The following is a 23,056-nucleotide window of genomic DNA, read 5'->3' on the forward strand; positions in this document are numbered from 1 at the left end:
GTACCGCTGTGCATTAAGTGATTGACTATCTGAAAATGTTAATGCAGTAGGTTCAGAAGCAGTGGTGGGTTGCAGGAGGTACGGCCCGGTACGGGCGTACTGGAGCCTGCCTGTAGCACCGGATACCATTCCAGTACGGTGCTCCGGAGGGCCCACCCGCCCGCCTGAGCTCCTTACCAGTCTTTTAAGTCTTTGGCGCTTCTGTTCAAGGGCACGGTGCATACAGTGCCTGCATGCCGCTCTGCTGAGCAGCTGGAACGTTGCAGAGGCTCATGGAGGTGGTAAGACGCATGCTCGTGCTGCACTTGTCCATGTGGACGATGCCGGGATCTGGAACCCACCATTGTTCAAAAGATAGAAAAAGCTAAAAGCTGAGCAAATACTATGTCAGGGACAGCAATTGTAGTTTTCAACATACTACCAATCTGAAATTGTTGGTAATAATGAATTAATGAAAAGAGTCTAGTATGATGGTAGGATCATAAAGCATAGTTCAATTCAAAGGGTGACTTCCCCTTGCCTCAGTTAAAAACTGAGAGATTTATCCTCTGTTGCTATGAAGTTACTACGCTAGGAGGAACATGGAGGACAGTGCCCAGCACCAATGGGTGAGGACAATGAGTATTAGTTCAAAGTTCAAAGGTCCCCCCCAATTTTCCTGCTTCCTGATAGATAATTTTGCTGAATTAAATGCAGAAGTTCAGCTTCTTACATTCTTGTCTGAACACACCCCTGCTGATTACATCTTCAAAACCAATATCCTGAGGCTAACTATTCTGAGTTCCATGCTGTGATCCCATATCGTGCCAACATCTAAATGGGATTTTCAGAAGGGCAACATTTCATTTAATATATAGATCAATAAATCTTTGAGAACAATATGAGGAAAAAGAATTTGTAAAATTTATAAAGTGCTTGGTTACTATTTCTGAAAGGAAACAGTAATCTGATTTTGTTTAAAACTAAAGATTCCTTACATCTGTAAAATAATGATGATTGTTTCACGTCCACAGTTGCTGTGAGATATGTGGCTTCCTTTATCTAAATGTTTTATGAAACTCATCCATGACCTTTGACAAACTAGGATAGTTGCCGGTTAATGGCCAAATATAAGGATAGATCAGTGAGCCATGAATATGTCTATGGAAGCATTACAAAGACAGCTCACACTCCAAAGCCAGTAAAATATTCTAAAGATAAGCAAGCAAACTAAATACTAAGAGCATGGTTCTGGAATTAGAACTTGATGAATACTTGAGTCAGCCAGAAATATGTTTTGGAAACATTTAATGAGCCAAGGTGGCGCAGTGGTTAAAAAGCAGCACTGCAGGCTACTGCTAGATCAGCAGGTCAGCGGTTCAAATCTCACCGGCTCAGGGTTGACTCAGCCTTCCATCCTTCCGAGGTGGGTAAAATGAGGACCCAGATTGTTGGGGGCAATATGCTGACTCTCTGTAAACCGCTTAGAGAGGCCTGATAGGCCTATGAAGCGGTATATAAGTCTACTGCTATTGCTATTGCTATATTAATTTTTTGCCTTCTAAAGGGAACTGAACTTTAAAATGAAAACCAGTGAAACATAGTTAATCATCCATCAGGCTGTTTAATCAGTTTGAGAACTAGGTATTAGAGACAAGCAGTTAAGGGCACAGAGTGAATTTGACAGCTCAACTATTATTCATTTTATTGCTTTTTATTTTTATGTACTGATTATCTTGGGGTTACATTACAATGAAATGTAGGATGAACATTTTCTAAGTATATAAAATAAAATTTTCACTGGAAAAATTAGATTTATTTTGTTTTTTAATTCTATTTTTACTGAAATAAAAATACTCTGAAGATACTGCACAGGCCAGGAGAATAAAGTACAATCTATAATGTATAATAAATAGCAAAAAATCACAAAAAATAATGAAGAAAAAAGGCAAATAGCAAAAATTAATTTTACAAATTTTAGATTCATGACTTGAAAAGAAATTAATCATATATTAGATTTTTACTAAGTATGCATGTACTCAGGCTCTGGGTTAACCTGAAAACAAGATGTGTCTGTATCAAATGCGCAGAAATGGCCGGTCGGGTCAAATACAGCTCAGGAATGCGGGCAGGTGGGCGGGCCCTCCAAAACACCGTACCGGAACAGTGCCTGCTGCTCCCATACCAGAGCATACTGCCCGCAACCCACCACTGATATACTCTTTAAAACAGTTATGCCTTTTTAAGGGTCATGAAAAATGCTTGAAAAAGATATGGATCGGTCAAGAAAAGCTGCATTTTTACTCCCACACACCCCAGAACACTTCCTTAGAGTCTGGATGGTTTCTCTCATCAAGGAGAAAGAGGAGATATCATTTTTTCTTTAAATAAATACATATGTATGCTTCTGTCATAATTAGTGCAGTTTTAATATAATCATTTTGATCCTAGATATATGAAAGAAGGATGAGAATGAGATTTATGACAATGTCAAATCTAATAGCTAACATATTGTTCTACGATGCTTTTCAGCAAGGAGCTACATTTTCATCTCGCCCCTAAACACATTGAATTGAAACACATTTAATAGAAGTCAGGGGGGCTTGCTTAAAATGTCTCTATTCTTCTATTCAAAATGCAACAAACAGCACAAACTGGGAAAGGAAATGAATTAGAATTTGGCCCCCAGCAAAAGCAAGCCCCTATAATCTCCCAACACCTGGAATGTAGTACATATCTAATTACACAGGAGAAGAAAAACTATTTCATTTAGCTTTCTATATACAGCCTGTAGGTTAAGGAGAGAGAGTAGTACTCTACAATTTCAGTGATTGTTGTCTGTGTTTACCATAATTACAGAGATATTTTAGACTTCCGCATTTTGTTAGAAGCATAATATTGGGCAGTGAATAGCTGAAAACCACTTTAAGTAATCTGTTATTGTGGCCATATCCTGGAGAACAGTATATTTAGGCGCCATTTGGTTAACAGGACTAGAGTCATTCCTCCCAAGTCTTCTTAAAGCTGCAGTCATTGCAAATGTGTAGTATGGGATTGAATGTGCATAAAAAGAGGTGAGGGTTGTAACTTTCTTTTCTGCTAAATAATTTTAAAACATCAATCTCTATTATTTATTTGTTTGTGGGTTTGTGGGTTTATAACAATTTTATTAATTTATGATATCACATACAAAAAAATACAAAAGCAAAAAGAAGCAGAAATAGGGAATGGGAAGGGCGAAAGGGGAAGGGAAAAGTGTGGAAAAGAAGGGGAGGAGAAAGAAATTAACAGCAATTTCCTAAAATAGGGTAATAACATCAAACCACAACTTTTTAGTTTTACATAGTAGTTTAAGCTAGTCATTTCCATAACACCATATCTATCTAATTGGTAAAAGCCAAAATCAAAATTTCATTTTTTCTATCTCAAGCACAATGTCCAGTATACGGTTTCCAGGTAGAAACAAAGGTATTTGTATTTTCTTCCTTGACCAAAGCAGTCAATTTAGCCATCTCTTGCTAATTCCATCAGCTTTTGCACCATTCATCCATTATTGAAATCTCTATTATTTATTATGAATGCTTTTCAATGTGCAAATTTGCCTCACCCCCTTTTTATCATTTATTGTAATTCCTTGAAGACTGCAGAGAGATTATGAGTTATATCCTAATAGTAAGTAAGTGATGAAATATTATCAAAAGACACCAGTTAGATGACAAGGAGTGACTTTAATCATTTCCTGACGTCTTCTAGGAAGGAAGGAGAAGTTGGATAACTAATCGCCAGAATACTTGCTCTTTGGGACTCTGAAACAATTGATAGTTGTACACAAATTAAGTCAAGGGTCAGCTTCTCTTTTTCCACTTGTGTTTAATTTATCCTAAGTTTTCAACTTTTTTTCAGGTTATCTCTCCTACTGATTTTTCCAGCTTCCTAGAAAATCAAACAGGTTGGTTCAAAAGGAGAGATGCTTTAGGTGAAAAAAAAGTCATTGGCTTAAGATAGTTTCATATTTCAGAGACAGACAAGAGTGTCAATGGAAGTTATACGTGTTGTATCTAAATATCTTCTGCACAGGAGATCCTATGGCATGCCTCTACATATTGGCGGTTCTCTCAGTGTGTTGAAATGAAACATGGATTCAAATTCTGCATCAAACATTTTCTCCTGTTCAGGAAACAAAATTTGTGTTACAGGTACTCCGCAACCTACGACCATAATTGAGCTCATAATTTCTGTTTCTAAGTGAGATATTTGTTAAGTGAGTTTTCCCCATTTTACGAACTTTCTTGCCATAGTTCACTGCGGTTTGTCACACAGTTATTAAGTGAATCTGGCTTCCCTATTGACTTTCTTTTTCAGAAGGTCATATGACCCTGGGACATTGCAACTATAATAAATATGAGTCAGTTTCCAAGTGTTCGAATTTTGATCACATAGTCATAGGTTTACTACAATGATTGTGTAAAAAAGGGTCATACGTTCCTTTTTTCAGTGCCAGTGCTTTTTTCTAGTTCACTAAATGAACTGTTGTAAGTGGAGGATTATCTGTATTCTATTGTTCCAAAAAATCAGGGCAGAATATTTATTAGTCCATTTCACTGGACATGTGGAATATAGGGAGCTTCATCACTGGAGGCCTTCAAGAAGAGATTGGACTGCCATTTGTCAGAAAGATGTAGGGTTTCCTGCTTGGGTGGGGGAGTTGGACTATATGACCTACAAGGTCCTTTCCAACTCTGTTAACCTGTAAATCCAGATTTGAAGAAAAAGTATATATTGTTTCAGGTAAATGGAGAACAGTACAAGGAGATGCCAAAAAAGAGAGAATTACTTATAGATAGGAGGCAGATTTAGAAAATTCTTGCATTTATAAACCACTTTGGAACTTCGATATTTTCTTATTGTAAGAAATTATTAAATCTAACTAATAGCAACTCTTGTATTATTTTCTAGAAATAATTCTAAGAGAAAGAGAACCCTGGCCTTAGTCTGGCCTTTGGGGTTGCTGTCACTGTCTGGTCTACCGTGGTTTCCTGTTCCATGAAACATGGTATTACAACAGCTCATCCTCACAATAAAGAGAAAAAAACACCCTAAATTAAATTTGCAGCTGCAGGAAATGAACATTAGAATATGTGGAAGTAGAATCTGTTTCAGAATTTTGAAAGTAGGCTATGGTTTTAAAATAAAAGCATACATGATGTGTGGATATGTTTTTGATGCAATTCTTAAGGGTGCTTAAACCACTACATTTATTCTCAAATCCTCCATCCCAAAGCAGTTAGTATCACTGATCTGTGATTATGTTTGCCGCTGAAAGACTTAATACACAAAAAATAGATGGCAAGGAAACATCAGAGCAGTGGTGGGTTTCAAAAATTGTTCGAACCTACTCTGTGGGTGTGGCCTCCTTTGTGGGAGTGTCTTGCTGCCCATGTGACCGGATGGGAGTGGCTTGCCACCCATGTGACCGGATATGAAGATGCCAACGACACTTGTCAGAACCACCTTAAATTACCTCACACACAGCACATGCATAAGAATATGTAGTAAACTTGTTTTTTAAAAGGCATCTTTGGTTTGCGTTAAAACAACTTCAACACACGCAATGTTCTGATTGCACCACAAACGCAGTAGTCATCCTTACCTTTCACAGAGGCACTGAGTTTTATAAATATGAGCATGATAGTGTAGAATAATCATATCCAAGGACCAGTGGTGGGTTTCAAAAATTTTTGGAACCTTTTCTGTAGGTGTGGCCTGCTTTCCGGGTCCACAGGTGGAACCTCTTCTAACCGGTTCGGTAGATTTGACGAACCGGTTCTAGCGAATAGGTGCGAACTGGTAGGAACCCACCTCTATATCAGAGCTACCTTCAGAGGTTGGAAAGAAAAGCACCAAAATGCTAGCCCTAATGCTAAGCTTCCATTGTTTGGAAAAAGAAACATCCAATTTCTTCACCCCACTCTACGGATACAAAGAAAATAAAATAATATTCTGCCACTATGCCATACTCAGGTTCATATAAGGAGAACCCAGTGATAGTTTGAAAGAATACATCCAAGCCCTTTGCTACCATTATTGTATTGCATATAAAGCATCTAAAGTTATACCATATCATATTGACTATTTTGCAGTGAGATATGTTTTCTTAGTATCTCTAGTCATGGTTACATGCTACTATAGCATCTGTAATGGAACAGGACATGAGATAGTTATTAAACAATGAAGACAGACTGCACAAATGACATTTCAAAATAAAGCCAAGAGTGATCTTGGCTGCATTGACTGCTTGAGGATCCTTGAAATCTCTCCCATTTAATCCTTACTGTACTGTAGTACCCAAGGCACAGTGAAATTGGCAAGAGTTCTGCCTACTTCCTCTTCTTTTGGATGGAGGAACCAACAGACATTCAGCACTCCATATTGCTGAATGGCAATATCAGGGATTTTCAATTCAATTGTATATAATGTGAAGGATGTGTGTTTGTGTTTTATTTTTATAGTTCTAATGTACACGAACATGGCATTTTAATTTCATTGTTAACCCGCCCCCCCACAGAGGTGCCTGGTTTTTTGGCTTATTTCATTTGACTGATAAAATACCATGGTTTGTTTTAATATGGGTGCTCTAAGGTAAGAAGAGGCAAGAATTCTTGCCACTGGAAGAACAAGAGATGTATGGAAAAGAATAGTTTCAAAAAACCAAAAGCTCTGGTTTCAGATAAATTTGTCAGAGAAATGCCAACTGAGCTTGCTCAAAGTTGGCAAGCATAAACATGCCCAAACTTGATTTTGGACTGCTACACCTTACCTAAGTGAATATGATCTTAAAAGATTTATACTAATTAGTCCAGTGTGTGAGATATCTCTTTGAATTCTGGGGTAGAGATTAAAAATAGGTTTCCAAACACCTGTGCCAAATTAAAAGAAGCCCATGCAGGAAAAAAAAACACCAGGATGTTCATAAGAAAAAAGTTGATGCCGTTTTCTAAATACAGGGATTTTGATTGTTAGGGTTGCTGTGGTAATATAAATGGTCATTTGCGGGTCTTTTCAATGAAACAGATTAGCTACTAGCCAGCTCATTCAACTCAGAAAAGAATGTTACATAATCATTCAGGACAAGCAGTTAGACGATGATGTGCAGCTGCTTGGAGCAAATGGCTAAATGAAAGATCTCTTCTTATTTCTAAGACCTCTCTACCTACAAAATGCTGTGATTATGGATGACTAATGGTGGTTTAATTGTAAAGCTCTAATTTGAAGATTGATCTGACTTTTACTGAATGCAAACTTCTTCTCCTTTTACCTAGATCGTGGGTGTCAAGCTTGATCACATGATGTATCAAGACATTTTTTGCCTTTGCGGAGCCAGGGTGGGTGTGGCCTGCACATGATACATGCGGCCTATAGCCTGCCACTTTGACACATATATTCTAGATGGTGATGATACTATTGAGATCTCTGCAGTATGCTGCTGCTCTAGAGAAATTGGAACTCATGGAGACCTGGAACTGATCAAGTTCAGACTTTTGTACCACAGAGAAATGAACATCTGTTTTGATTTACTTGATATCTGGAGCCAGGCTGAGTCACAAGTATATATACAGGTTATTGTGAAAAGGTAGTTGGAAAGGCTGAAATAAATCCCAAAGCCTAAATGTGCTATGCCATATTCTCATCTTAATGAGTCAGCCATGGAGTAAAAGCAGCATGCCAACGGTATATGGGAAACAAACATGCAACTTGTCTGACTGAGCAAGTTGTTCCACTCAGAGTGAAATTGTGCCCTTGAATCTGCAATTATGAAGCAGAGAACATAGAAATGTTCTCTAATTTCTCAGCACTTACCACCCAGCAAGACGTTCTGCAAGATATGTTGAGTCATATGGTCAGGAAATGATGTTGGTGGAGATGAAGGAACAACGATCCACCACCCAGTGGTCTATATCTAAAATTAGGTATAAACTGAGACTCTAGAACAGCCACAGCTATGTCTGATTTTCCAAAACAAGTTTCTCCCTCCATCATTTAATATCAGCGATACTCTTAACAATGTTTTAGTAAATGGTTTTGGATGTTGTTTGACCTTTAACCCCTTGCCAGAAAAGGCGCCACCTCCATGCTGGTAGACTTGGCAATATCATGAACTTTTTGAATCTTCACTTGAATTCAACTGTTACTTGACCTCGAAGAAAATGATTCACCAAGTAACCACCCCCACACCTCATGCACAATTCTCTTATTTAGCAGTAAAATTATGGCCCGTAAATGGATGTTCTTACTCATATATGGCTATTTTTAATCTCTCCTTTAAAAGATCAGGTTATGCTGAAATCAGTACAAGATGGTATGTTGACCTGAATAAGAGTTGATTTGCAAAACTTAAAAAACTAAAAATGACATATAATGGTAGTTGTTATTATTAATCTGTTCATCTTTTAACCTTTCTGCAAAGAGGAAACTAATATCTTATATGTAAAAAACCATAAATGTCTTAGGTCAAATGCTAATTATAGAGCAACACTGAAGCTTTAAACTGAAAATTCTAAGCTTTCTTGAATGCCCTCTCATTCCCAAAATTTTTCTAACAGTTCTGGTAAAATCAATATGGCAATGAGGAGGGGAAACTGTTTTATTGTTATTGCAGAAGAAACATTCTAGGCCACTGTACCACTTGACATAGGAGCAGTGAGAGGTAGCTTTAGGAACTAGAATAAGCTGTATAAATATAAGTCAGCAATAGAGTTTATGCCAAGGCACTTCTATTTAAAAAGAATCCTGATTGAAACAGGTAATGTCTTCCAGAGGTCTTTAGCAAGTCTTCTAGCCTGATCCCAAGCCTCTGATCTCAGAAACAAAGAAAGACTATTAATTCTTTTAGACCATTTCTGGCAGCATAAAACTCAAAAGTCAAATATATAGCTTGAAATACATCTATACTAGTCTCCCTTTATTTATTTATCAGCACAAACACAACACAAATGTAACAACCAAAGTTTCAACCAAACTTGGTACACTGATGACTTACTCTCTGGAAACAAATACTGTGATGGTAAGACACCCCTAAAACCCCTTGGGGTGAGTGGTCTATTATGATACAGCCTGTTGTACAGTGGTGGGTTTCAAAAATTGTTGGAACCTACTCTGTGAGTGTGGCCTCCTTTGTGGGAGTGGCTTGCCACCCATGTGACCGGATGGGAGTGGCTTGCTGCCCATAATATGAAATTATGAATTAGTACTTAGGTCAGTCTAAGTACCTATTCAGAAACTCTGGCATTGAAGCATGCAAGTCTTAAAGCTGTCAAGTTACAAGATCCTTGCATCCCTAACCCTTTAGGAAAAAAAACCCAGGGGTCTTCAAACCCGACAGCTTTAAGACTTGTGGACTTCAACTCCCAGAATTCCTTCTCCAGTCATGTTGCGGCGACATCATCTGCGTGGATCTGCTCCATCTTCGGTTTTTTCACAGGGGGCAGGGCTGTCGCTGAAGATGCCGACGACACTTGTCAGAACCACCTTAAATTACCTCACACACAGCACTGGCATGCATAGGAATATGATGTAAACTTGTTTTTTAAAAGGCATCTTTGGTTTGCGTTAAAACAACTTCAACACACGCAATGTTCTGATTGCACCACAAACGCAGTAGTCATCCTTACCTTTCACAGAGGCACTGAGTTTTATAAATATGAGCATGATAGTGTAAAATAATCATATCCAAGGACCTTTTCCCTTATCCCCAGTCACGAAATTTTTTTGCTTTTTTCTTTTAAGAAAGAAGCATTTTTCATTATTAATCCCCATTGTCTTTAAAGAAGCCAACAGCTGCCATGAGTCAAATGAAAAACAGAGTAGAAAAACGGGGCCTAACAAGGGGAATGAAAATAACGAGACAAAAGTAGAGAAAGGGCTTTTCTAAATCAGCGTTTCCCAACCTTGGCAACTTGAAGATGTCCGGACTTCAACTCCCAGAATTCCCCAGCCAGCGAATGCTGGCTGGGGAATTCTGGGAGTTGAAGTCCGGACATCTTCAAGTTGCCAAGGTTGGGAAACCCTGTTCTAAATATTACTATCAACTAAGAAGAGATAGTATGTCAGGTGCAACCATTTTCCTAGGGAGGACTTCCATCCTTAAATAGAAGTGGGCAAAAAGATACCACTCAGGAACATGTACAAACTGAAAAAGAAGTAACGTAGGGGATAAAGAAAGAGAGAAATGTAGTTGCTTCTTGGAGAAGGTGGGTAAACTTGGTAAGCCCCCTTTGTGGGCGGCCAGTCCTAGCCGCTTGCACCTGGCGCTGCAGCTGAAGTGAATCCCCAAAGCCCCCACCGCCACCGGAATATCTGCTGCCGCCTCCTCCTTCTCCAACAGCACTGCCGGATTTGCTGCCCGATGCTGCGGCTGAGGTGAAGCCGCCAAAGCTCCTGCCAGCACCCCTGCCCGTGGCAGCAATGCCCCCCCTCCGTTTGGAGCACCTGAGCTTGGCCCCACATTATCCCTCCCCCCTCCTCCTCTGCCATGCTTTTGAGGAGCTATGAGGCCGCGGGAGCCAGTAGGAAGGCGGCGGAGGGGGCAGGAGCAGGGAAAAAAGGCCTCATGGCTTCTCAAAAGCATGGCAGAGGAGGAGGAGGAGGCAGCGGCAGGGGTAACCCAGGGCCCAGCTCAGGTGCTCTGAGCGGAGGGGAGGCGTCGCTGCCACAGGTGGGGGGTGCCAGCGGGAGCTTTGGCGGCTTCACCTCAGCCGCAGCATTGGGCGGCAAATCTGGCAGTGCTGTTGGAGAAGGAGGAGGCGGCAGCAGATATTCCGGTGGCAGCGGGGGCTTTGGGGGTTCACTTCAGCCGCAGTGCCGGACGGAAGCGGCTAGGACTGGCCGCCCACAAAGGACCTCCCCGGGCTTGCTTTGCTGAAAATGGGGCAACTGGCGCTAGTTTGAGCAGCCGCAGCCGGCGCAAACTACCGTCAGTCACCCAGTGCTCAACAAAACAAGTCTGGGGAGGTCCTTTGCAGGGGGCCAGTTCTAGCCGCACCTTAGAGGGGGCGTTCCCAGAAGTTAATTAATTCCGAGTTAATTACTTCCAAGGACCGGCAAGGACTGGTAGGAACCCACCCCTGCTGTTGTGCCTTCAAATGGCTTCTATTGTGCTGCCATAAATGGCTTCTACTGTACAGCGCAGCAGAGTTGCCATGGTAACAGCTTCACAGTTCTCGTCTGGTTAGGGGGAAAATCCAAAATTAGAAATTACCTTTGGTCCGGACATTTCCCCCCCTATAAATAAATACCCAGGCAACGCCAGGTTATCCGCTAGTATTTTATAAAACAGAGGCAGGTTAGCAAGCATGGTTTTACTGGTAACACAAAAGGAAAATCTGATCTCTCTTTTGTCCCAAGTTCTCATATGGAGGAAGCTCAATCATTTCTGGAAGCTCTGTGTCAATAACAGAAAAAGATTAATCATCTGGTGTCATCTTCTGATTCAATGAACAAAGATGTGGAGATAAATGAAAAGCCCTCCTTGGCCCATTTGCTCTTATGGTTTTAAGAAACAGAATGCAAATATTTGAGACATGATTTAAGTCCTGAAACTCTCGACTGGTCCATGAGGAGAATGCATTTCCTTTATCTGTGCACAAAACTTGTATGACAATGGTCAATATTAGTAGTTAAAAATGTAATAAATTATTTTATTGCTTTGAATTTTTTTCATGACATTCTTATACTTAGAGATCCAGAAGTTAGAAAAATGTAGACACTCACAGCCAGGACAGGTAACAGCTATTGAAAAAAGCTATGGATGAATATGAGGCCTTGTATTTAGGAAATATAAAAAGTGGATTTTAGGGAATTCGACAGTACTAATAATATAAAGATCTCTTTTGGAATCTTGGAAATTTGCTGCCAGTAACCCAGGGCAAAACTAGGCATTAAGATCAAATCTGTATTATTTTAAATGCACATATCCCTATACATAAGTAGCTGCATAATGGAGAACCAACTGCTGCATGACTTAAGGAATAAAGGAAGATGATTGTTCAAATGACTCTTTTGGGAACAGAAGAATGTCAAAAAATGTTCTCCATCTTTGAAAGAGTTCATATGTGGTCATTTTTCCTACTTGGAGAAAAAGTCTTAGTCTGTCCTGAAAAGTTGATAAAGTGTTTCATTTCATTTCAGTTCATTTTATTATTTATTAAATTTGTTTTCCGTACATCTCGCTGCATTTATAATGTCCCGCCCTTATAAATTTGCATTAACTGGATGCAAAAGAGACAGAACTGGAAAGTTTTTGTAAGCTGGTCTATGAACAAGAATATGCTAACTTTTTAATTTTTTCTTTTCTTGAACTTTTAATAAAATGAAATGCTGTTGGAAAAGGCAGTGGGAACCCTTTCTCTGAAGGTTATTTTTGTAGTCAAACTTTCTCTATCTGTTGTTTCCGCATTTATAGAAAAAAGAAAAACAAACAATTTGCCGACTGTCTCCCTAATAGTGACTGCTATGCAAAATTCTGCAGTTTTAACTCTGAAGCCTTGTTTGTTTGTTTGCTTGCTTGCTTGCTTGTAAACCAGTCATGTGTCCTCCAAAGAACATCCCGTTTTGCCCGTATAATATGTAACCTTAACATTAGTGCAGTAATCACCAAATGCAATCTTGTCTCTATTGTTGCATTATTCCATTTAAAACAAACCTCTGGAATTGGTCTAAAGCAGTGTTTTTCAACCACTGTGCCGTGGCACACTAGTGTGCCGTGACATAGTGTAAGGTGTGCCGTGGGAAATTACTTTATATATAGTCAATATAGGCACAGAGTTATTTTTTTTTAACATTTTCTAATGGTGGTGTGCCTCGTGATTTTTTTCATGAAAAAAGTGTGCCTTTGCACAAAAAAGGTTGAAAAACACTGGTCTAAAGCAGATGCTATATGTTCTCCACTTTGAGTTATTATCTGTAAAAATAATAAAGGCAGCATACAGAAATAAAATTAAAAAATATATAGTTTAGATAAGATGATAACTTTTATTGACTTTTTTTTTACTTTAAGCACACTGGCCCACATTAAAAATGAAATTCTGTTGCCTGCTCTTCAAGAAAAAGTGTATAGCTACCAAACACATACATAACACAAATATACACATGCCATATAGATACATAAATAGTGTTAAAATAAAATGGAAACCTGAAGTTTTTTTATTAAGAATAATGACTGTGAAATATTTTTTAAAAATTCAATATTTAATATTACATATAATTATGGCAGAAAGGATTGCCTTTGCCCAGAAATGGAAAAACAAATTAATTCCAAGCGAAGATGAAATAATAAGAAAGGTTATGGATTGTGCTGAAATGGACAAATTAACAAATGAAATCCAGGGAAAAGAAGAAACAGAAAACTACCAGCTATGGGATAAATGGTCTAGGTGGATGGAAGAAAGAAACAAGGATCAATGAAGGAAGATAACAAAGCCCAAAAATAGTAGTTAAGGAGAATTAACACACACATATATGTATCCAAGTAGTTTAAACTTACTAGAGGCAATCAGCCAATACATCAGACAGAGGAGTAAGATAAGAGGGTTAAGAATGGTGAAATGCAAATGAAATATAATAGAAGGGGAAACAATATAAGGTGAGCGATATCGATTGGCAATTGCTATTAGAAAGAACAGGAAGCTCCTGTTCATATTGTATTGTGTAAATGTGGTGTATGTCTACATTGTGTGTGTGTGTATTTTACATGTTTGTAAATAAAATTATTTTAAATATATATACATATATACATGCACTGTATATATGCAAATACATACACCTATACCTATATGTACCAGTGGTGGGATTCAAAAAAATTTACTGGATCTGTGGGCATGGCTTGGTGGGCGTGGCAGGGGAAGGATACTACAAAATCTCAATTTCCTCCCAAACAGCTGGGACTCAGGAGGCAGAGAATAGATGGGACGGGGCCAGTCAGAGGTGATATTTACTGGTTCTCCGAACTACTCAAAATTAACACTACCGGTTCTCCAAAACTGGTCAGAACCTGATGAATACCACCTCTTATAAGTATATATATATATATATATATATATATATATATATATATATATATATATATATGTGTGTGTGTGTGTGTGTGTGTGTGTGTGTGTGTGTGTGTGTGTGTGTGTGTGTGTGTGTGTGTGTGTGTGTGTGTTATGTGTATGTATATGATACACACACACATGAATATGCATGCGCCTGCACGCACGGGCGCGCGCACACACACATACTAATCACTATCCATTTTGAATACGTAGCAGAAAGAGGAAGCTTGAGAGTTCACAAGGTTGATGCTATATGGAACAAAACTGTGACTGAATCTAGATGTTCTGCTTCGGATTCCACGAAACCTCCTCCCAGAAGGTAACAAGGAAAACAGATCTTGAAGAGGATGTGTGGCATCTCAGACAATCCTGCATACTCTGCTCAAATATTGCTTATGTGCTATGTCCTGGATGGAAGGAAGTGAACTACCAATAATCTTTTCTGCCTTCCTCACCAATCGCTGCACCATTGATTGTCTGAAACAGTAATGCTTGTATGTGTGTGTGTGTGATTTGCTAATCATAGTCACTAATAAACTGCATATGAGAATTTGTGTGCAAAAACCTCAAAAGAGAGACAATGCAATGTGTAGTTCACATCTGACAGTCATTTAGTTATCCTAGTCCAGAGCATCTGAAAACATCATGCCACAGATTTCCAGGGCTGAGCAGATTCTGGTGTGACCCTTTTGGCATGAAGGCAGTTGCATAGAGGATGAATTTCCTACATGATATGTTAACCACTTCTTTAGAGATAGAGGGAATAATTTAATATGGTGGCTTTTCTATACTTTGCTTTCATAGTGCAGCTGGCAGCTGGCTGAGTGCGGAGATCTAGCCAAGGGCTATTAAAGGAAGAGACAGTGAACAGGAAGAAGGACGTAGGTGCCTGGAAATAAAGGGAATTCCAGGGCTTCCGTTAAAAGAATGTTAGGAAATGTGGCAAAAATAAAACCCATCTATTTATTTATGTTAATGAATACAGAAGCTAAGATGTTTATGAACATTTGTTGTTTTTTTTAAACTCAAAAGCGTTTTGCTTGCCTTCAGAAGCTGAGCATGAACAGCTGGTCAAATGTTGCAAATGGCATCCTCTGTGTCCCATGAAAGTATCATGGGATACTGTTGAAAGCTAACCTTGGCAGCACACCAAGATCTTCAGAATTTGGATTTATATAACCAATTTCTTTTATCCCGGGCAAAAGTTGTCAGGGATGAATTTCCCATGACTTTTACTGGACCACCGCTATACATGACTCAAGCTAATAAGGAAATAATGTTATTGTTTTTCTTTAGGAATAGGGATGCTTGAATCTACCCAGTGATAATTAAGTCTACCACGATCTGCAGATAAAATCACACAATGATGCTATTCACTTTCATCAAAAGGAACATGCTGTAAGAGAAGGACTGGCAGAGCCAAGGGGAAGGCTAAAAAGAGGAATCAGTTTAGAGTTGTTACATAACCATAAACTAAGTCCACCCCCTCCCCCCTTGCCACTCCTGCTTGAGCAAGGGTCTGAAATAGAAGACCTCCAAGGTCCCTTCTGACTCTTTTATTCTGTTACCTTGTTAACCCACATGGCATGTGATCCATAAGCAGGAGCAGGAGCTGACAAAACAACTGTAGGCACTGTTCTACACTGTCAGGAATGGTATGGAGAACCAATTATGCAATTTGTCAGCAATGGTGCACCAACCAGTACAACAAATGTAGGATTTGGTGCAGCCCACACCACTGTAGCTCCAACACCTGCAGCAGCTCCAGAAGTGTAACCCGTATTACAGAGAAATAATGGAAGCTTGCCAAAAAGATTTGGAGGAGAATCTGAAAGAATGAGAACCTTCATAGTGCAATGTGAGTTGTTTATGTGAACCTGAATGGCAGAATTTCCAATTCACCAGTCACATATCTGCTTTGTACTGCCATTACTGACAGCCTCAGCAGCTCAATCGGCACTCTTGATCATTGAAACCAATGACTCAATTATGAATAACTTCATGGTTAACTTCAGGAGCCTCTTCAGAGATCCACTAAGAGAGTTTATAGTGATCTACCATCAGCTTAAACAGGGTAATAGAAAGGTCAGACTTTAGAGATGTGTCACTGATGTCGTGATGATATGACATGCGATCTTGGAGCTCCAGGATTGCCGCCAATATCTCTGCTACTGGATGGTCCTTTTGAACCTAAACTGTTCCGTAGAGACGGTGATAGAGAAGGGCACATCCTGCTGATCATGGGGACATCATGAAGTCCCTGGTAAATCCAGGAGAAGCCCTTTTTTCCAGCAACAAAGAAGCAGCCATTGAAGCTGTTGAAAGTTGGGACAACTCCAGAAATGGAAGACAAATAGGAAAGAAAGTGTGCTGAATTGGTGAGATAATTTTTTACTATTAGGTGAGAGAACACCCCAAAGATTAAAAGTAAAGTTAAAATTGAAGACAGAAGAGGTCAAGTGGCGAGATTAAGCCTGAGTCAAACTTAGTATGTTATTTTTCTTTAATCCTTTTACTGTTGGAATTTCTACAAACCCTTATTTTTTAAACCGGTACTCATTTTATTTTTTTCTTTTTAAAAGATTTTTATTCTTTTTCTCTTTTCAATGCCCTATAATATTTTCTTGTTAAAATTTTTCTTTCCTGGAATATAAAAAATATAAAGTGGGACGTGAAAATAGATGAAAAGAAGTAACACTGCCACTTAGTGGTTTGGAAGCTTGGAAATATTGTTTTTCTTTTCTATGTTTGAGCATTTGATAATTTTGTGCAAAGTAAGAGATGGTGTTACACTTCAAGGACTCTTGGTTTGTTTATTGAAAATGATGGTGGGGAGAGCATGGATGTTTATACAGGTGCTTCTCTGGTACTATCAGAGTGAAAAGCTTGGAGTGGGGAAAAAGATTGCACTGAACTGGGAAAGAGAACAATTAACTTTGTTTAGAAAAGAGCCTTGGATTTTACAGTGGCAGTGTGCACTATTGGAAGGAAAAGATCAATACAGACGATGTTGCAACAGGAAAAAGAAAAGAAAGTGACATTGCAGATGATAATGCAAGAAATTCAAAAAATACAAGGAAGAACAGAGAGCATTGAAAAGAGATCGGAGATTATTGGAAAAAGAACAGAAAAAATAGAGGAAAAAATTGAGAATACTCACCAAACTATGATGAAATATGAGGACAGATCTCAAAAAACTGAAGAAAAAGATGAACAAAGAGATAAGAAAATTGGAAATATTGACAGCAGAATGAGTGCTGTTGAAAAAGATAAGAGTGGAATATTGGAATGGGAGATTGATAGACTAGAATTTTACCTCAGATTCCAGAAGATAGAAGAAGAAAAGGGAGAAAATTTGGCAGAAGTAATGATAGAAATTCTGGCAGAAGCATTGGTCATAACTAAAGGGAAGATGATGGATACACAGTAAAATATGTTGCCAAGAGATGTCCATACAAGATTTACTAAAAAAGCAATTAGAATACAAATACCACAAATGGCAAGAAATAAAAGATTGCACTACTATTGGATGGATACAGGATGATGTAATGAAATATTATAATGGCCCAACCTAGCCATCCAGAGTAGAGAAACATCCCCCCAGCCCGGGCTCAGGAAATCACCACCCTGAACACAGAGCCCACACCCAGGGAAACAACAACAACCCCCCTCACAAGAGTCCTCAGAAGGGGTTATTCAAACATAGGCTCAACACCATCTAAATAAGGTACATTGCTAAACGTTTCTGTTGCCTTGACTTGACCCATAGGCATGAAGAAGGGATTGCAGTGTTAGTGGATTCTGTGACAAAGGGCAACTTTATAGACTTTGCAATGGTTAAAGCATTACAGACCCCAATAGTCACTTTGGCCAAGCCAGTGCAGGTATAAACAATAGCTGCTCAAGCTTTGAAAGCAGATACAATTACTACATGCCATGGTAACTACCAGGACCCTCTGCAAATAGCTGTAGCCCAGGCGTGTCAAACTCAAGGCCCATGGGCCAGAGGCAGCTATCCTGGATATAGTATGGAACTGAAAAAGGAGGAAAGGCAACATTTAGTTGTTGGTCCACATTTCCTCAGTACTTCTTGATGATAATAAGTGATAATACATGCCATAGAATCCTTCAACATTACCATTTTATAAAGAATCTAGACCCTTCTGCAGTTCTAGTATAAATGGGTGTGAGCATAAAGCATGTGGTGCAACATTATGTTTCAACAGTTTAAGTTCAGATTTAACTTGTCTGGTGAATTTCTTATATCTTATAGTCCTTGAAATAGAGACCTGGTAGTTAGCTATGGAGCCCATGGTGATGGTAGAATATTTTCTCTGCAGTGTGGATGATGAATCCAATTTTTGAATAAGGGATCAGACTTCCCTGCTAGAATGGGCAAAGTTTAAATTTCCAACAGCCCTGGACCATTTTTCTTTTCTAGCTCTGTCTAGGGACGTCAGCAAGTCACTCCTTAACACGATGATATACTTAAAAATAGTAACAAAAAGATCTCTCTCTCTCTTCAGTTTGTTTACTTTGGTTTTTCAGGACATTTCAGTATGAATCATTTAGATTTTTAGTGTTGGCCTCCATGCTCAGTCAGTTCCCTGTTTTATTTGTGTAGTTCATTCATGCTGCAACTGAGAACATAGTTTAAAAGATTTTAATGACATGAAATAAAAAGTGAAGTTGCAAAACTTCAGAAATTCTTAGCAGATATCAGAATCTGAAATGTCTTTTTAGCACTGTCCTTCTTTTAAATAAACCCTTTTACAGCAAAAGACAAGGACTATGCGTTTGACATAAGGGCAAGGAGCCTTTTGTCAATAGAATAGAATTCTTTATTGGCCAAGTGTGATTGGACACACAAGGAATTTGTCTTCGGTGCATATGCTCTCAGTGTACATAAAAAGACAAAATACATTTGTCAGGAATCATAAGATACAACACTTAATAATAAATATAGGGTACAAATAAGCAAGGAAACAATCAATATTAATATAAATAGTAAGGATACAAACAACAAAGTTACAGTCCTGCAGTTATAAGTGGGAGGAGATGAGTGATAGGAACAATGAGAAGACTAATAGAATGCAGCCTTAGTAAATAGTTTGACAGCGGTGAGGGAATTATTTGTTTAGCAGAGTGATGGCATTTGGAAAAAAATTGTTCTTGTGTCTAGTTGTCTTGGTGTGCAGTGCTCTATAGCGTCATTATGAGGATAGGAGTTGAAAAAATTTATGTCCAGGATGTGAGGGGTTTGTAAATATTTCCATAGCCATCTTTTTGATTCGTACAATGTACAGGCCCTCAATGGAAGGCATGTTGGCATTAATTGTTTTTTCTGCAGTTCTGATTATCCTCTGAAGTCTGTGTCTGTCTTGTTGGGTTGCAGACCCAAACCAAATAGTTATAGAGGTGCGGATGATAGACTAAAATGCATAGTTAGCTCTACCAAGTTGGGAGAACCAATAATCTCTCTGATTTTGTAACTAACCTAAGCTAGGGATCCATATAGAAAATAAAGATTATCTTTAGAAATGTCTGTTTATTATTTCAACAAACGTGAGTTATTTTAAAATAAGACAAATGAAGCAAACCATGTATTATAAAATAGAATAAATTCCTTCAGTTAAAATACAGATTTGTGTGAAAGTGAAACTGAAAACACAGAAAGTGTGTCTCTCTGCTTTAAAGCATATCAATTGAATCAGGTGATCTCAAGAAAGGACATGGCAATTGAAGAAATATATGCAAAGCACTGATAAGCAGCAGTTTAATTTGATTATAGGAAAGATGGAACTTTGATTTATATAATAATAATGGCCTTTATGAATTTGATTTGTCACTTTGAAGAACTGCTAAACAGAGTGTGGATAGTCTTAAAAAAATGAAACATATTTGGAGCAAAGAGAATGGGAAATGGGAAAATTATTGGCTTCTTATTTCAAAATATGCAGCAAAATAAAATAATAGTATTATAATAGACTCTTTGGAAACAATTAATAACATTTGTAATGCCATTTATTCTCAATCTTAAAAAAATAATATTCTGCAGATATTGATATAGCAAGGGAGCATATTGATAGCATCCATACTCTAAATTTCCAAAAGCTGGAAATTTAGAATGAATATACAATTGGCAAAAAAAAATATATGTCTATGTGCTGTAGTGTAGAGAGTATGGAAAATTATTTATCAAGTCAATTAGCACAACAAAAGGTTTCAGGTTTTTTTCGTTAAGCTTCAACTTTTTAAAAGAATCACTGCCTTCAAAAAGATTTCAATTTATTGTCAAAATAATCTCTGTAACTTAAGGTGATATTTTAAATTGTCATTAATAAATGGGGGGAAAGCAGAACCATAACCATTTTGGATTATTTAATTTAAGAAAAATTCAATAGTTTGCTATCAGATATATTAATTGATTACACAGAAGGCTGCAATAATTACATGATTACATTCTCAGTCTTTCTCTAAATAGTTTCCTTATTTATTACCTTCTTCTAAGGTTACTATTTGATGGGAAAAAAACCCAATATGAGAATGTCAAACTTAGCACCCTAATTACCAACTACTTTAGCAGAATCTACACTGAACAATGGCTGTCCTTAATGACATTTAAGATCCTGTCCATGACATTATTTCTCCCTAATTTTAACCACTCAGAATTGCATTAGACACACACATCATAAAACCATAGCCTTTTATTATATTGTTAACTCATCATTGGCTTTAACAATTAAGTAAGAGCTGCAAATAAATCAACAAAGAATATGTATATAATGTTATTTTTTCTTTGTGTCGTGATAGTATTGAATGCATTTGACTAAGTTCTTTTCTTTCACAAGCACTAGGCTGTTTATTCTACATAGATGGAATAATTTTATTTTGTTTTAGAGACTGAATCCCATGTCAGTGAGGCGTCCCAGCTCCTCTAGAGCAGGGGTCTCCAACCTTGGCAACTTTAAGACTTGGGGACTTCAACCCCCAGAATTAAAGTTGCCAAGGTTGGAGATGGCTGCTCTAGAGTGTTTAGCTAAATTATGGGAAAAGTTATCTATGCAGATCTAATTCAAAGTAAACCTCTTGTTTTTGCTTTGCTGAAAAGAATTGTCAACAAATACATGTAAAATGTGACTGTTTTTTTTTTAAAAAAAACTGATTATGAGGTTGAGGATTGAATTATTCAGCTATGATCATTCTAGGCTCTGATTTCATGAGGTTAAGATTTGCACTGGGCTTGTAAATGTAATAATCATTTGGTTATGTTGCATATTGAGGTTAGTTGATTAGATAATACCAGCTGTGTTAATTGAGTTTCGATTGACTGAAGAGAGTTTTCGATTTATACATGGTCTTATGGCCCAAATCCAATGCCATGCTTTTCTCTAACAGTTAAATATGGTTGTGTAGGTCCATTTAAATTGTCCTTACAGTTTCAATGCAGTGTGGGGGAAATTAATGGAAGTGAGTGGTGGATTATCTGGCTCCATTCCCCTCCCTCTGAGCATTACATTCTTGGCCAGAAAAGCAATCATTAACTGCTTTTCTTAACATGTGGTGTGGTGCAGTAGAGCTGGACAGATTGCAAGATAGATGCTCTGAACAGTCAATTTAGCCAATATGCCTGATTAACAGGCTGCAGGTTAGAGTCAGGCTATTTTTGAATATGGATTCTTTGACAGTATGCTAAACCTGTGACTAAAACTAATACAGCTGACAGTCATAGGCATATAGGAAGTATTCTGGCGATGGTATAACTATGGTTTATGCTACAAGGGAATGGGCATGCTGCAGCAAGTTGTCATAGCTGGAAGTAGCCTGTAGAAAAGGCAGCATTGTGTTTCTCAGAAAGAAGTATAAGCAATACAAGGTATATTCACACCAAGACTGGTTAGTATTGGAAAATATCTAATTTATCCATTGGTGTAAGAGCAAGCAACACAGAGCTAATAGAATCTAATTGTATCAAACTTCTGTGAAGAGTTCTGTTTTTTTAAATGTAAGTTTAGGGCTTCTTCAAAAATATGCTAAATTAGTAGTTAAAATCAGGTATAGCACTCTTTCAAAAAAGAACTAAACTCGTATAAAAAAGGAACCCATGTAAGACTTAACAAACACAATCAGACCATTTTCAGGCAGATGCCTCTGCAAAAGTCAGGTATCTAATTTTCTCCTGAAGTACAGGTCAAAAGGCCCAGAAAGAGTGGAACCCAGTGACTTGAAGGCAGGAGAGTTGTTCTCAGCAACCTAAGGTTGTTTCACAATAGATAGTGTTCATGACAAAAATAGTGTCAGAGAAGAGATAAAACAGCTACTTTAACAGCTAAATATGATATTAACCTTTCTCAGTTGTAAATAACGGCAACATCATGAGAACATGTCATATGAAAATGACTACCATTACACATTTGTATCAAGGATCATGAGGATGAGTCCTCAATATGTAAGAAGAGAAGAAGTATGGTATCTGCAGTGATATCTGAACTTCAAGAATTGTTCATTTATGCTTAACCACAGACATCTCATGAATGGGGGATGAAAAAAAAACTTCACCCTAACTTCTGTAATCTATTTCCTGCTTTTAAGATCTGTAGAAAGCCTGGAGCAAAAGCAGAAAGTTATTAAACCCTCCACTAGACCACATCAAATAAACTAAATGAGCTTAAAGAGTACATTAACATCATGAATAAATAACAGAGATGTGTCTTAACTCTTTTCTGCAGTTAGAACTGATCCGATAGAGTAAAGAAAAATAGGACTTTGTAATGCCATGTTAAAAATTCTTTCTTGGCTGTTGACAAAGTATTCACAGAACTAAAATCCATTTGATCAAAATAGAAGAAACAAGATGAGATTTCTGCAAAAAGTTAGAGTAAAGAAGTTTTCCCAAAATATCAAACTTGCTAGTGAGCAAGGCAAAAGCTGATTAGGAATTCTGGGAATTGATGGCCTACTTGTCTAATGGCACAAAGTTAGGAGATAAT

The sequence above is a fragment of the Thamnophis sirtalis genome, unplaced genomic scaffold, assembly GCF_051295495.1.
Source record: "Thamnophis sirtalis isolate CommonGarterSnake01/CBP01778 unplaced genomic scaffold, rThaSir2_p1.2 scaffold_1, whole genome shotgun sequence".
Taxonomy (NCBI): domain Eukaryota; kingdom Metazoa; phylum Chordata; class Lepidosauria; order Squamata; family Natricidae; genus Thamnophis; species Thamnophis sirtalis.